At 41.4% G+C, this 12,701-nt stretch overlaps 2 protein-coding genes across 5 annotated transcripts in view; both read left to right on the forward strand.

Moving 5' to 3' along the window:
- LOC131519889 (cationic amino acid transporter 3-like) overlaps nt 1–12,701 on the forward strand; it is a 184,947-nt gene that overhangs the window by 160,151 nt on the left and 12,095 nt on the right. The window contains exons 2-4 of one of the 4 annotated variants that reach the window (XM_058743443.1): nt 8,521–8,606; nt 11,704–11,892; nt 12,257–12,407. The gene's annotated coding sequence lies outside the window, so the exon portion shown is untranslated. Of the gene's footprint in view, nt 1–785; nt 1,905–8,520; nt 8,607–11,703; nt 11,893–12,256; nt 12,408–12,701 lie in introns of those variants that run through there. The other 3 variants (XM_058743444.1, XM_058743445.1, XM_058743446.1) reach the window with 3 other exon arrangements.
- Nucleotides 1–12,701, forward strand: part of LOC131519895 (cationic amino acid transporter 3-like) — a 236,902-nt gene that overhangs the window by 11,757 nt on the left and 212,444 nt on the right. The gene's annotated exons all lie outside the window — the stretch shown is intronic.

The following is a 12,701-nucleotide window of genomic DNA, read 5'->3' on the forward strand; positions in this document are numbered from 1 at the left end:
CCCTTCCCCAGTGTTCTGTCCTGACAGCCATCCTTCCAATTCCTGCCTGTCTCCTTTGCCTCTAGGAATTTTGGCTCTGTAGTCCTGGCTGGGCCACTCATCCACTACCAAGCATAGCACCTGGAACAAAGGAGGTGCTTAATTAGTGCCTTTGGTCCATGCCTACTGCACATATGTTAGGGCAGGATCAATGTGATTTGTAGGCTTTCCTCAGTTGGAGGTTCTTCATGACATCTGTAGAAGTTCTTTCTGTTCAAATTTCAACGTTCTGTCTTAGTATAGTTAGTATATACTCTGTCCCTTTAGGGTCCTGCTACAACTCTTCTCTCCCTTCCCTCCACCTCCACCCCAGTGTTTTTTTTTTTAATATAGGTTATCATCAAATTGGTTTCCATACAACACCCAGTGCTCATCTCAACAAGTGCCCTCCTCAATGCCCATCACCCACTTTCCCCTCTCCCACACCCCCCCGTCAACCCTCAGCTTGTTTTCAGTATCCAAGGGTTTCTGATCATTTGCCTCCCTCTCTGTAACGTTTTTTCCCCTTCCCCTCCCCCATGGTCTTCTGTTAAGTTTCTTAGGATCCACATATGAGTGAAAAGATATGGTATCTGTCTTTCTCTGCCTGATTTATTTCACTTAGCATAATACTCTCCGGTTCCATCCACATCGCTGCAAATGGCCAGGTTTCATTCTTTCTCATTGCCAAGTAGTATTCCATTGTATATATAAAGCAAATCTTCTTTATCCATTTGTAAGTTGATGGACATTTAAGTTCTTTCAGTAATTTGGCTATTGTTGACAGTGCTGCTATAAACATTGGGGTACATGTGCTGTATAGCTTGGGTAAATTCCTAGCATCCACCCGACTGTTTAAGGAACCTAATTTAGGGTTTAGGAAAATCTCAGCACTATCAAGAGAAGACAGTGGTGCCCCCTTTCCATGAGGCCAATGGCTTCTTAGGCCCATCATTTCTGCATTCAGCCCTTGGTCTTTAAGTAGGCCCCACTTTCTCCATCTCTGAGAAGTCTTGGCTTTTGTTTGATGATTAACATTCTTGGAAATGTCCTTTGGTCATTGTTTCAGGGTCTTGGAGGCCCTACGTTTTGAATGTCTAGAGCAGGAAGCTCTCTAGGTAGGAACTATATCTTTTTCTTTACTTCCTCCAACAAAATGCCCAATGCATGTTCAGTTAGAATATGCTATGAATTCTGGATGACTGTGTCAGGAAATCCCTTGAGGTGAAGCTTAAGCAAATTCCCTTTTAGTTTTAATCCTGGAGTGAAGTGAATGCTGAATGAGGGAGTGGGGATGTGTGGTGCTGATAGAGGAATCTAGCAGGAGATTCTGAGAGGTATCTGTGGTAGTGCTTCTATCCGTGTTTACAAGACTTCTGAGTGGCTCCTTAGCTGAAACTAGGACTGGCCTCCAAATCACCACAGGCTGGTACCACGTGGCTCCCCACACTGTCTTTCTGCCAACCAGGCCCTCCTCCATACCTTGAAAAGCTTGTTTACTTGTACACGCAGATCTTGGGTCAACAAAGTTTCCAACAAGTCCCTTTTAATCCCTCAGTCCACCTCCTTACCCATGCAGGGTCCCACTTGTCATCCTTTGCCCATTTCTAGCTTTCCTCCAGGATTCTGCCTAATCCACCTCCTTCACAGTTCCCCACCCTTCTCATAAGCCCTCCTCCCAGGCACACCAGCCCTCTGATGGCCCCGCCTCCTGATGGCTCTGCTTTCCTGAGGGCCTAGCCTCCCCACTGCCCTACCTCCCTGAGGGCCACCTCTAAACTCCACTTCAAGTCCTGACTCTGCTAGGCCAAGATCCTTTCCTTTCCCTTGGTTTGTCTTGCACTGTCTCTCAGGTCTTTCTCCTCTGATACAGAAGGAGCACATGGGTAAGTGATTTCTCATGTTTATAGAGTTGACATGAAAACTGAGACAGAGGCAGAGAAGAAGAAGGCTGGGCACGAAGTACAGCTGGCTGTGAAAGCCCTGTGGGGTTTGAGCAGAGGGTATTTTATGGCACCAGAGCTAGACAGTGGATTGGGAGATGGGGGTGCAGACCAGAGGCCTTGTGAGTTTGGGAAGGGCATGTGAGTTTCCTGGGGTCAGAGTGATTTGGAGGCCTATATTCTATTCTCTTCCAGACCAGAAAGGTTCTCAGCTCTGCTGAAGAAACTATGAAGTAGGGGAGGTGTATCCTGGGTGCTTCTCCAGAGTTCTTCTCAACTCTTTGCCCTGCCCTCCTTCCTGGCCTTTCCTTTCTGACCTGGCACACAGCTTGCTTTATTCATCTTTGTCTTCCCCACAGGGGCCAGCACATAGTATACTTAAACATGTTCTTTGAATGAATATGGATCTGGTGTTTCCTTCATGAATATGAATATGGATCTGGTGTTTCCTTCATGTTTTGCCACATTTTCTCACTGGAGATTCTGAGAATATCTGTGTCCTATCTCCTTAGGGAGGACATTGTCGTGGACCTTGCAGAATAGCAGGTCTAGTTTGATAAGGTGGTCCACCATCACCAGAGGGGATGTGACTGTTTTCTTCCTAGATGTTCAAGGAGCTAGATATCTATTTTTACTGCTGAAGGTACCTCCCTGACTTTCTTATCTAATTAAAAAAAGTTGCCTGGTGGGGATTGATTATAGGCCAGGTCAGGCTGTAGGAGGCAAGATTACCAAGTTCCCCTGGGTGTGGGTGCTTAGTGGTCTTTCAGTCACTTTAAGAAGGCTTCTCTGTGGTCCCACACATGTTATAAATGACTGCTAAATAACCTTGAAACTTAATGGCTCTGTTATTTCTCTTGGATTCTATCAATTTCATGTACATGATAGGCATATTTCATTGATTGATAAAGAATTGGAGGAGAAGCCTGAAACAGGTCTGTCTTCCCGGGTTTCCAAGAGGAAAAAGAGAGTTTGCTGTTATCTCAGAACATATTTGCAACTCTTTAACTTTAAAGGCCTTGGGAGTCTTAAACTATTCTCCACCCTCCACCTTCCCCAGTGCCATGTACACTGTGGGCTGTACCCAGCACCAGAAGCCCAGATAATAGTATCCATGCATAAAACCTGTTTTATTGATTATATGTGGCAAATGTCAATTTCTAGGTTGTCTTGTTCCCTCTAGCAGTTAGTTCTTGGGCAACTTCTCTCCATTATCAATGGATAGGTGTTATGTTCTTCTTGAAGCAGATTCATTTTAACATTAATTTAAGCAAAAACATGTGGAAAGGTCAATTCCTTCAAATGTATGCACTAAATTGACAAATATGATTTTTAGAATATATTTTCATTTTATCCTCCTCCTTTTTTCTTGTATTATCCCAGAAATCACAAAGCAGAGTGGGGAATAGAAAGACCTGGGGAAGAGGGATAAAGAGTGTCCCTTAAATAGTGGTGTAGATTTGTTGCCTGAGCTGGGGTAAGGAGGATGAGTTTTGAGGGAGAAGTCATATGAATCTATATTTGAACAGGAACTCAGGACTTTGATGCAGGATACAAGTTTCATATGACTCAGATGATCTAGTGTCTTTCCCACAACAAAAGAAAGCAAAACAAATTAACTTTTCAAGGCAGATGGTGGCAGTGTGGAGCAGCTACCTAGGGCTATGAGAGGAAACAAGCACAGTATGTTGAGAGAGGACAGAGAGAAAGAGACAGCTGAGTACTTACATGGAGGACACAAGGACACATTTGAAGATATGAAGTAAGGTGACCAGAGAGAGTCAGCCTTTCCTAAGCCACCTTGTATGCAGTGTATTACTGAGGATATATATTGGGAGGAAGTACATGGAAGAAAGAGCCATAACCTCTGACCACTCACAACTGCTAGTACGAAAGTGGAGATAGGATGTAGTATTGCATGGGATCACTGGATGGATATTCAGGATCAGATCGTTACAAGGAAAGGAAAGATCTCAGGGGAAGAAAAATAAAACTTCTTAACATGACTTCTTAGAAAAAAATATTGTGGATCAGTGCTCATAATAGACAAAGGTCATCCTATGTTGCAGGGTTTTATTTTGTTGTTTTGTTTTGTTTTTAGAAAATAAGGTGGACAAGCAGATGGATTTCCTTCTACTGATTTCTCCTGAGAACTTTTTATTAGGTGTTTCATGTTGACAGGATTCAGAGTTGGGAAGAAAGAGTGGTCAATTGTAAGGGAAGCAGAGAAGAAATTGATTTTAATCATTGACATTCATGTATCACATCACTTTCCAATCACTTAATTGTACACCCTTCCTGGATTTTCCAGATATGTTTGATTCCTGTTTTGATTCTTCCTGGTAGCCCATCTGGTTTCGGAAGACCTCTAGAAGCAGAAGTTCAGGCCTTTCTGATTTTCTCAGCCCAAGCTGAATATGTATCTTGAACTAATGTTTTCCTGGAAAACAGTTATACATAATGCCAAGTGGGGTAATTCTTCCCTCTTCTATGTGGTGTCCCAGGCTGACACATGATACACGGAAGATACTCACTAGTCTCATCCACAATGGAAAATGAGGTCCTTAATATTTTACTCTGAAGCCATCTGGGATCTTGACATGCCATTGTCTTGAGTATTTATTTCTGATTTAGGAATACACTTCCTCATTTATACTTTATGTATCTTTTAGTTCTTTTAGCAGGTGGGGAAGTGTTCATGAAATGTAATCTACAATTTCCAGAGAGGGGAATTCTGTATTTGCCACCATTGTCTTGTACTGTGTGTAACTGAGTGCATGATAATTTGTGGGTAATGGTTGTGGTGATGATAATTAAGGGAAAGAAAAATGTTTCTTTTGCTTGAGGGTTTTTTTTTTTCCACAAAGTATCACTGTGGTGCCTGAATTTGCAAATTTGGAATTGTCTTTGTATTCATTTACGTTTAATTGAAATCTCATCTTTAATTTTTTTTAACATTTATTTATTTTTGAGACAGAGAGAGACAGAGCATGAACAGGGGAGGGGCAGAGAGAGAGGGAGACACAGAATCTGAAACAGGCTCCAGGCTCTGAGCTGTCAGCACAGAGCACGACGCGGGGCTCGAACTCATGGACCATGAGATCATGACCTGAGCTGATGTCGGACGCTTAACCGACCAAGCCACCCAGGCGCCCCTAAAATCTCATCTTTAATAGGTTGAATCCAGTCTTTCTCACTAGGGCTTTTTGTGGTTTTGATTTGAGGGACCACCTGAATTCTCACTTTAGATCCAACCCCAAGTACACAGAATCCATCTGTGTAGTATGTATACATAGTACAAGAAAAATGGAAGCAAATACAGAAAATTATTTTCTGGGAGTTCACAATATAAGAGAATTTTATGGATACTTCCCTATCCACCTAAAACCAGTGAAATCCTATTCTACGTACACCCCATTCAATCAATTGACTATGGTCCCACTCCTCCATTCTGCAGGCCAGCCTTAAATGTAGTTATTGCAGTTTGAGTATTGTGTCATGTTGTCTAATGCCAAACAATTAGAGGACGTATTATACAAATAAAGTAAGGCAGTGAAAGTAGTAAAACTCTGTGTTGTCTGTCTTTTCCATTGTCACACATTACAAGGATGACACTGATGTAAATCATGAATGTCATTGATGATGTACATTCTCTTGGCTGACTTAGGTTACTTCCTTTGTACTTTGACTTTGTTGTGGTGAAAGAGACTTGGACCTCAGTTCTTGTGTCAGATCTCTGACATCACCAAATTGGGCTGTATATCCTGAGGTACTTCTTGGCTATCACCAGTTAACTCTTTGCACCTCAGGCTTCAGCTGGAAAGGAAAGGAAAGCTAAAAACTTCATTAGACAAAAGCTCTTCTCCTGGGCTCCACCTCAGCGCTTACTCCTTCTACCCTCTTTCCTAACTGGGTTTTCTTCCAATGCAAAGTTCTAGGCCAGTGAGTTATGCCACTGGACATTAACGAGGCAAGGAAACCATACTGGAGAGATCAGATACCTATCTGTAGCTGTGACCAGAGAAGTTTCCAGAAGGAGGGTCATAATGAACAGGGTTGGTAAAGAGCATATTCTAGGCAGAGAAGGACAGTTTGGGTGAGATCTGATGTTAACGCCAGCAAGATGTACATGTGTGGGGAAAGATTTGTGCCAGTAGGAGCCACATAAAAGGTTAATAGTATGTGTAAGTGGTAGAACAACAGTGAAAAGAAATCCTTGGAAATATAATCTTAGAAGTTTGGACTTAATAGAGAGCAGGAAACTGCAGGTTGGTTTTGTGTGTGTGTGTGTGTGTGTGTGTGTGTGTGTGTGTGTGTGTGTGTGTATGTGTGTGTGTGTGTGTGTGTATGAGTGCCTTTTTAAGACTTGAAGAAAGTGTCATTTCCAGAAGGAGCACTCACACTTCAATTCTTCTGCATGTAGTGATCAGGAAGAATGTGGTTTAGGGCTTTATCCTGCTTCAAGGGCAACACTCTCTGGTGACTGCTGAGTGAATCTGAGTGAGAGTCTAGAGGATCTCTGTTTAGAGTTACCAACTTTATGGACCAGGAGGGTGGACTAGGGAGTATGGCAGGTGGCTGGCCCTGGATATGCAGTATTTGCAAACCATACAAATCTACTAGATAGAGAACTAGTGTGGACAAGATGTTAAGTGTCAAATGACTTCATGTCAGCCGACTTGAAATGAGGGTTAGGCTAGTTATTTCCAAATACCTGGAACCAGTGAGGTTCAGGTGGAATTCCTTGCATTTATTCCAAGTTTTTATGCAATTTCCCTGGATAAGATCAGGATCCTAAGAAGCTGCTTTGCCAACCCCCTTGTTTCTTAACAAAATTTTGATTTTCTTCCTTTTGAAATTAAAACAGAAAGGCAATCCTTTATCTTCTCTGTTGATCTCCCTATACAAATAGCATGTTCAGAACACCTACTATTCCTTCTCTCATGGTCATATTCCTTCATAACTTTAAAAAAATAGCAAGGAGTCCAAAAGTAGCCATAGAGGTCTATATTCATGCCTTATGTTCGTTGGTCTTTGCTCTTATTTCCATGGATGATTAATAAATACTAACGATGCTCAGAGTTGGTCACAGGTATGAGTCACCATGGGGGATACAAATGCCCATTTTATATATTCTAGTTGGTCAGATGTCTTGTTGTCAACAATAGCCAGAATGATCAATCTGACATAGCTGAAATCTTTTTTCCAGCATCACCCTGATGTTTTACTTCTGAAATGGGTTTAATCATATTTTGGAGTGACTGTTGAACTGATATTCTTCTGGTACTGGATCTTCTGGGTTAAGGATAAGAGGACATTGCCATTCTCTGGCAAACATTCCCAATCTGCTCCTCATTGGCAGCCCAACCTGGAGAGCAAATGGCCAAGTGAGATAGGAAGCTTAAAAAGAGGTTTTTGTTAGGTGCACCTGGGTGGCTCGGTTGGTTAAGTGCTAGAATTCGCTGGGATCATGATCTCAAGCCCCATGGGTTTGAGCCCCGCATCAGGCTCTGTGCTGACAGCTCAAAGCCTGGAGCCTGCTTCAGATGCTGTGTCTCCCTCTCTCTGCCCTCCCCTGTTCATGCTCTGTCTTTCTCCATCTCTGAAAAATGAATAAATATTAAAACAAATTTAAAAGAAAAAAAGAAAAGTAAAAAAAAAAAAAAGATGCTCCATTAAACCACTTTCATTAAACTGGAGCAATCTACCCTCCTGTCCTTCTTTGTCCCAGTTGGGGCTCTCCTTTGTGACAGAAGTTTCCTAATGGTGTGTGCTGGCTACATCTTGAAGCCATGAATGATGGCTGAGGTTTGGGAAGCTCAAACCTGAAAGGAATTAGGTTGTCAGGGAAATTGCAACCATCTTCTTGCCATTGGGCTCCCATTTTAGAAAATGTCTGTTCCCCTGTCTGCCTATATTTCTTTACACAATGAAAATCAAGGTTTCATTTTCTTCTCTAGAATTCCCTAAGCTGCCCTGAAGATGGTTCTTTTTCTTCTTAAGAAGGAGGCAGTGACCAGAAAAGATTTGGAATAGAGTGGGGAAAGAATTGGATGATGAAAGAAGTCTCAAGAGTGTGACTTATATTTGGCATCTAGAGATCTATTATCCTGTATTTTCACTAAAAGCCAAGCAAAAGGAGATAGACTAATGTTGTGGGCAGGATTTTACAAAAGTTGTAGAATCTTATCTGGGAACTATTGGAATGGATATCAGATGCTTTGGAGACTTTTTCGGCATCTCGAAGTCTCTAGATTAGGTTTAGATTTTAGTAAGACATGGTTTAGATGGAACATTCAGATTTAACGTCCCAACACTTTTTTTGTTTATATATTTATTTTCAGAGAAAGAGACAGCACGAGTTGGGGAGGGGCAGAGATAGAGGGAGAGAGAGAATCCCAAGCAGGCCCCTCGCTGCCAGCACAGAGTCTGATGTGGGGCTCAAACTCATGAATCTGTGAGATCATGAGCTGTGCCCAAACCAAGAGTTGGATGCTTAACCAACACCGCCACCCAGGCATCTCTCCCTCACCACCTTCCCCCCCTCCTTTTTTTAAAGTTTGGTCCCAGCACTTCTAACTGGCTCATCAGTTTCTATTTGGGAGGAGAGGGAAGACATCAGCAGAGTGTGACCTGTGCACAAAGGTAAGAAGTGGCTTAAATACTCATTTAATAGCCATGCCCTTGAATTGTGTTTCTTTGTGGATGTCGGGTGCTGGAGGAGAAAGAACATGGTTGTTGAAGGAACAAAGAACCAAGTTCAAATACCAGTTCTTCTTTGTACCTGGTAAATAGTACAAAGAATCAAGTTCAAATTCCAGCTCTTCTTTGTACTGGCTAAATAGTAGTTGCCTAATATCTCAGATAGTAAGTGGAATAAAAATACTTACTTTATTGGGTTGTTATGGGGCTTAAATGAAATAACGTATGTACATTACTTGCAGCTCCACAAATCTGGTTCTCTTTCACTGCTCTTTCCACGTATCCCTAATTCTTGCACATATACCTGGTAACCTTATTTGCCAGATACCATTTTTCTCTGTCTTCAGCCTCTGCATATGTTCCCTTAATGCCTCTAGAGTTCAAGTCTAGGGCTCTGGTTTATTAGTGTGTATTAGTCCCACAAAATGTCAATGAGAGCATGAAGTTTTTATAACCATACTTACATGAGGCAAGGCTGTGGTATCTTTCCAGTCATTTTTGTTTGCTGACAATTTTGATTGTAAATCAAAGACAAAGGAGTTCTATCTTCCCACCCAATCCTCTGATCTAAAGTTACTGATTTGAGGCTAAAACATTCTGGGTCAGATTTGGTTATAACCAAAAATCATGTCAAACTTGTTTATAAAGGGCATTCAGGGAGAAGAATCCATAAACTTTACTTCTGGGACATTCTTTTTTTCTTCCTACATTTTTAGTGTGCAAAATATCAATCCTACAGAAAGTTGCAAGAACTTTGCAACATTTATTTTTCGCTAGGATTGACCAGTTGTTAACATTTTTCCACATTTGTTTGCTGTGTCCAATGTGTGTGTGTGTGTGTGTGTGTGTGTGTGTGTGTGAAATATGGTCCATAGTCTAACTTTTCTAATTGTCCATTTTTTTTTACTACAGTATTTCTCCATGATCCAGGTACAATCCTTGGTTATGCATTGCATTTCATTGTTATGTCTCCTTATTTTCATTTAATATGCAACATTTCCTCAACCTGTCATTCCTGACATTGACAGTTTTGAAAAGCAAAGTTCACTTGTTTTATAGAGAGTCAACTTTCTGTACAAAGTTGTTTTGTAGACTGATTGCTTGTATCATCAGATTAGATTACATATTTTGGAGGGAATATTATATAAGAACATGTTAAAGACAATGAGTGCCATGTATACAGGGAACATATCTTTTCCTCCCAGTTGTGTTTGTAACATCAAGCACTAGGAGTGGCATTTAGAAGGTGTTTAATATTTATTGAATGAATGAATAAATGAATGAAATAAGACTTTTGCTGCCACTTAGGTCTATTATTTTTCTACTTGAGGAAGGGGGAGGAGCAGCCTTCTCCTATATCTTAGTCCCGGTTTTATTATAAATGTGTGAAAGCTTAAGGATAACTCAGGACATCTGTAAAGACCTACAGAGAGAGGAAATTAGATGGACAGTATGTTGTGAGGCAACCTGTGGAGTCTCTTTACCCTGGGGGTGGGTGGCGATCATACTGTGTTGCCAGTGGTTGATGAATTAGGTGGTTGTCAGCTGGAAAGAGAACCAGCACAGAGAACCTATGGGAACATGGCCTATTTATTTGAAAGAGAAATTAATTATTTAGGCTTCCATATTTTACTATAATAATCTCCACCTACACCCATTTGAATCCTAAGAATACCATAGTGAAAATTGGTTCTGTGTCTCCTTCCTTTCCCGCAGGAACAACCCCATTATTCTCTCCTTATCTACCCTCCATGTCACCCCCACCCCCATTCACATACATGTGTATTTATAACATTTTTGAATGGTGGTTCAGTAGTCATTCCAGATTTTCGTTGTTGATAAAATATATAACTCCTTGGACTTCTCATGTGGATGTAGAAGTTTTCATTGCTCTTTCCCAGGGGGAAATGAGGTTATGAGAAGTATTCTTTACCTCTCAGAAATGTATTTTCATTTCTGAATGTACTTCCCTCTGGGGCCCTTTCTCTCTCCAGCCGTGAGCTACTCAGATGCTTCTGCCATTCCTTCCTGAGTCATCTGGGGCTTGGGAGTGGCTTAACCTATTCAATTTTTCAAGGCTTGCAAGTGACTGATGCACATGGTTACTGTCCCATTTCTGAGAGTCTCCCTACCCATATCTTTGCAGTCCTTAACTTCATAAGGTTCTGGAAAACCCACCCTTTATCTCCATGTCAGCTCGCCATTATTCACAATAATGGTGGAAATCATCTAAAATAACGAATGATACTAAAATGACTTTTGTTTGGTATTTAAGTATTTGAGTCCTGCCTAGAGATAATCCAGGGAGTGGACATTTACAGTAAAAGCAATCCATCATGTTACTCTCCCATAGTTATCTGTATGACATCTCTCCCTTGGCATGTAGAGAGGGAGGCAGCAGCAGGAACACAGCTTGTCCAGCTCTCATTGGGTTGTCAGATGCATCAGACATCTATTAAGAACTCTGCAAAACTTGTCTCCACGCTTTTTCTTCAAAATCGGGAGGAGGCCTTCCCTTAACCCAATACTTAATTCACAGAACATGAAAATCAGTAGGCAACCTGTGAAACTGTCACTTTTTCTAGGGTTTTCATCTCACCCAGAGTCAAACAGCCAAAGTCCTCACAGTGACTCATAGACTATACATGAAGGGTCTATCTTCCTGCTTTTTCTCTGACATCATCTGCTACTGTTTCCCCCTTCACTCACTCTGTCCTGGCCCATTGGCCTCCTTGTATTCTTCAAAAGTAAGCAAGTACCACTTCACACCTGTTAGGATGGCTAGTATTAAAAAAAAAAAAAACAGAAGATAACAAGTGTTGGGGAGGATGTGGATAAATTGGGACACTTGAGCATAGCTGGTGGAAATGTAAATGATGCATTCATGTGGAACACACTATGGTGATGTCTCAAAAAACTACATATCCAATTACCATAGGATACAGGAATCCCACTTCTGGTTCTGGTCCCACAGAATTCAAGGGAAGGACTCAAGAAGATATTTCTATTCACATATTCATAACAGCATTATTGATAACAGCTAAAAGGTGAATCTGCCAGTGGATGGAATGTGAACAAGATGTGGGAGATACACAATGGAGTATTATTCAGCCTTAAAGAGGAAGGACACTCTGACATATATTCCAACCCGGATGAACCTTGAAGACACATGCTAAGTGAAATAAGTTGGTAACAAAAGGAGAATATTGTGTGATTCCACTTATATGAGGTACCTACAGTAGTCAAATTCAGAGGGAAAGTAGAATGGTGGTGCCAGGGACTGCAGGGAGGGAAGAATGGGGAGTTAGTGTTTATGGGTACGGAGTTTCAGCTGAGGAAGATGAACAAATTCTGTGCAACAAGTTGCACAACAGTGTGAAGGTGAGGCTCTCTTAGATCACCCATTTTATAATCACAACACCCTCTCTGAACACATCCTAACCTTTTCTTGCTTCCCTTTTCTCTGCAGCGCTGATTGCAAATCCAACACAATGTATATGCATACAACTTATTTGTTTATTGTTTGGTTTCAACTACAGGATGTAACCAACTTGTATGGAGGGATTTCTGTGCTTTTTCTGCTTTATCTGCAGTGCCGAGTAAATGAGAATCAGTGTATTTGTTGAATGGATAAATGAAAGACCATGATTGGACACAGAGTTGAAGAGAAGCCCAAACAGAAGGAGAAATTGGGAAGATTCCATTTTTCATTTGATTTTGGAAACCAATTTCTTTTATCCTTGGGTATGAGACTCAGCCCCAGTGTTCATAGTGGCTTTTGTTCTGTTTGCCTTTTCATATGCCTTGTGAACTCTTTCACTCTTGGACATGTTGATGTACATGTACACAACATTTACCTTTACTTAAAACTCTTGCCCTGAACTCAAAGCTTCTACTCCTGTATTCATGACTGCCGCTACCTCAGTTGCAGGGCTGCTTGAGTTAGGACTTGAGAAACTCTGGGGTAGCTCAGCTTTCTAAAAACCTTTATAGTTGAGTGTTTGGGAGTCACTAGTTGGATTGGCTCCAGAGTCTTCA

The sequence above is a fragment of the Neofelis nebulosa genome, chromosome 8, assembly GCF_028018385.1.
Source record: "Neofelis nebulosa isolate mNeoNeb1 chromosome 8, mNeoNeb1.pri, whole genome shotgun sequence".
NCBI classification, from domain to species: Eukaryota; Metazoa; Chordata; class Mammalia; order Carnivora; family Felidae; genus Neofelis; species Neofelis nebulosa.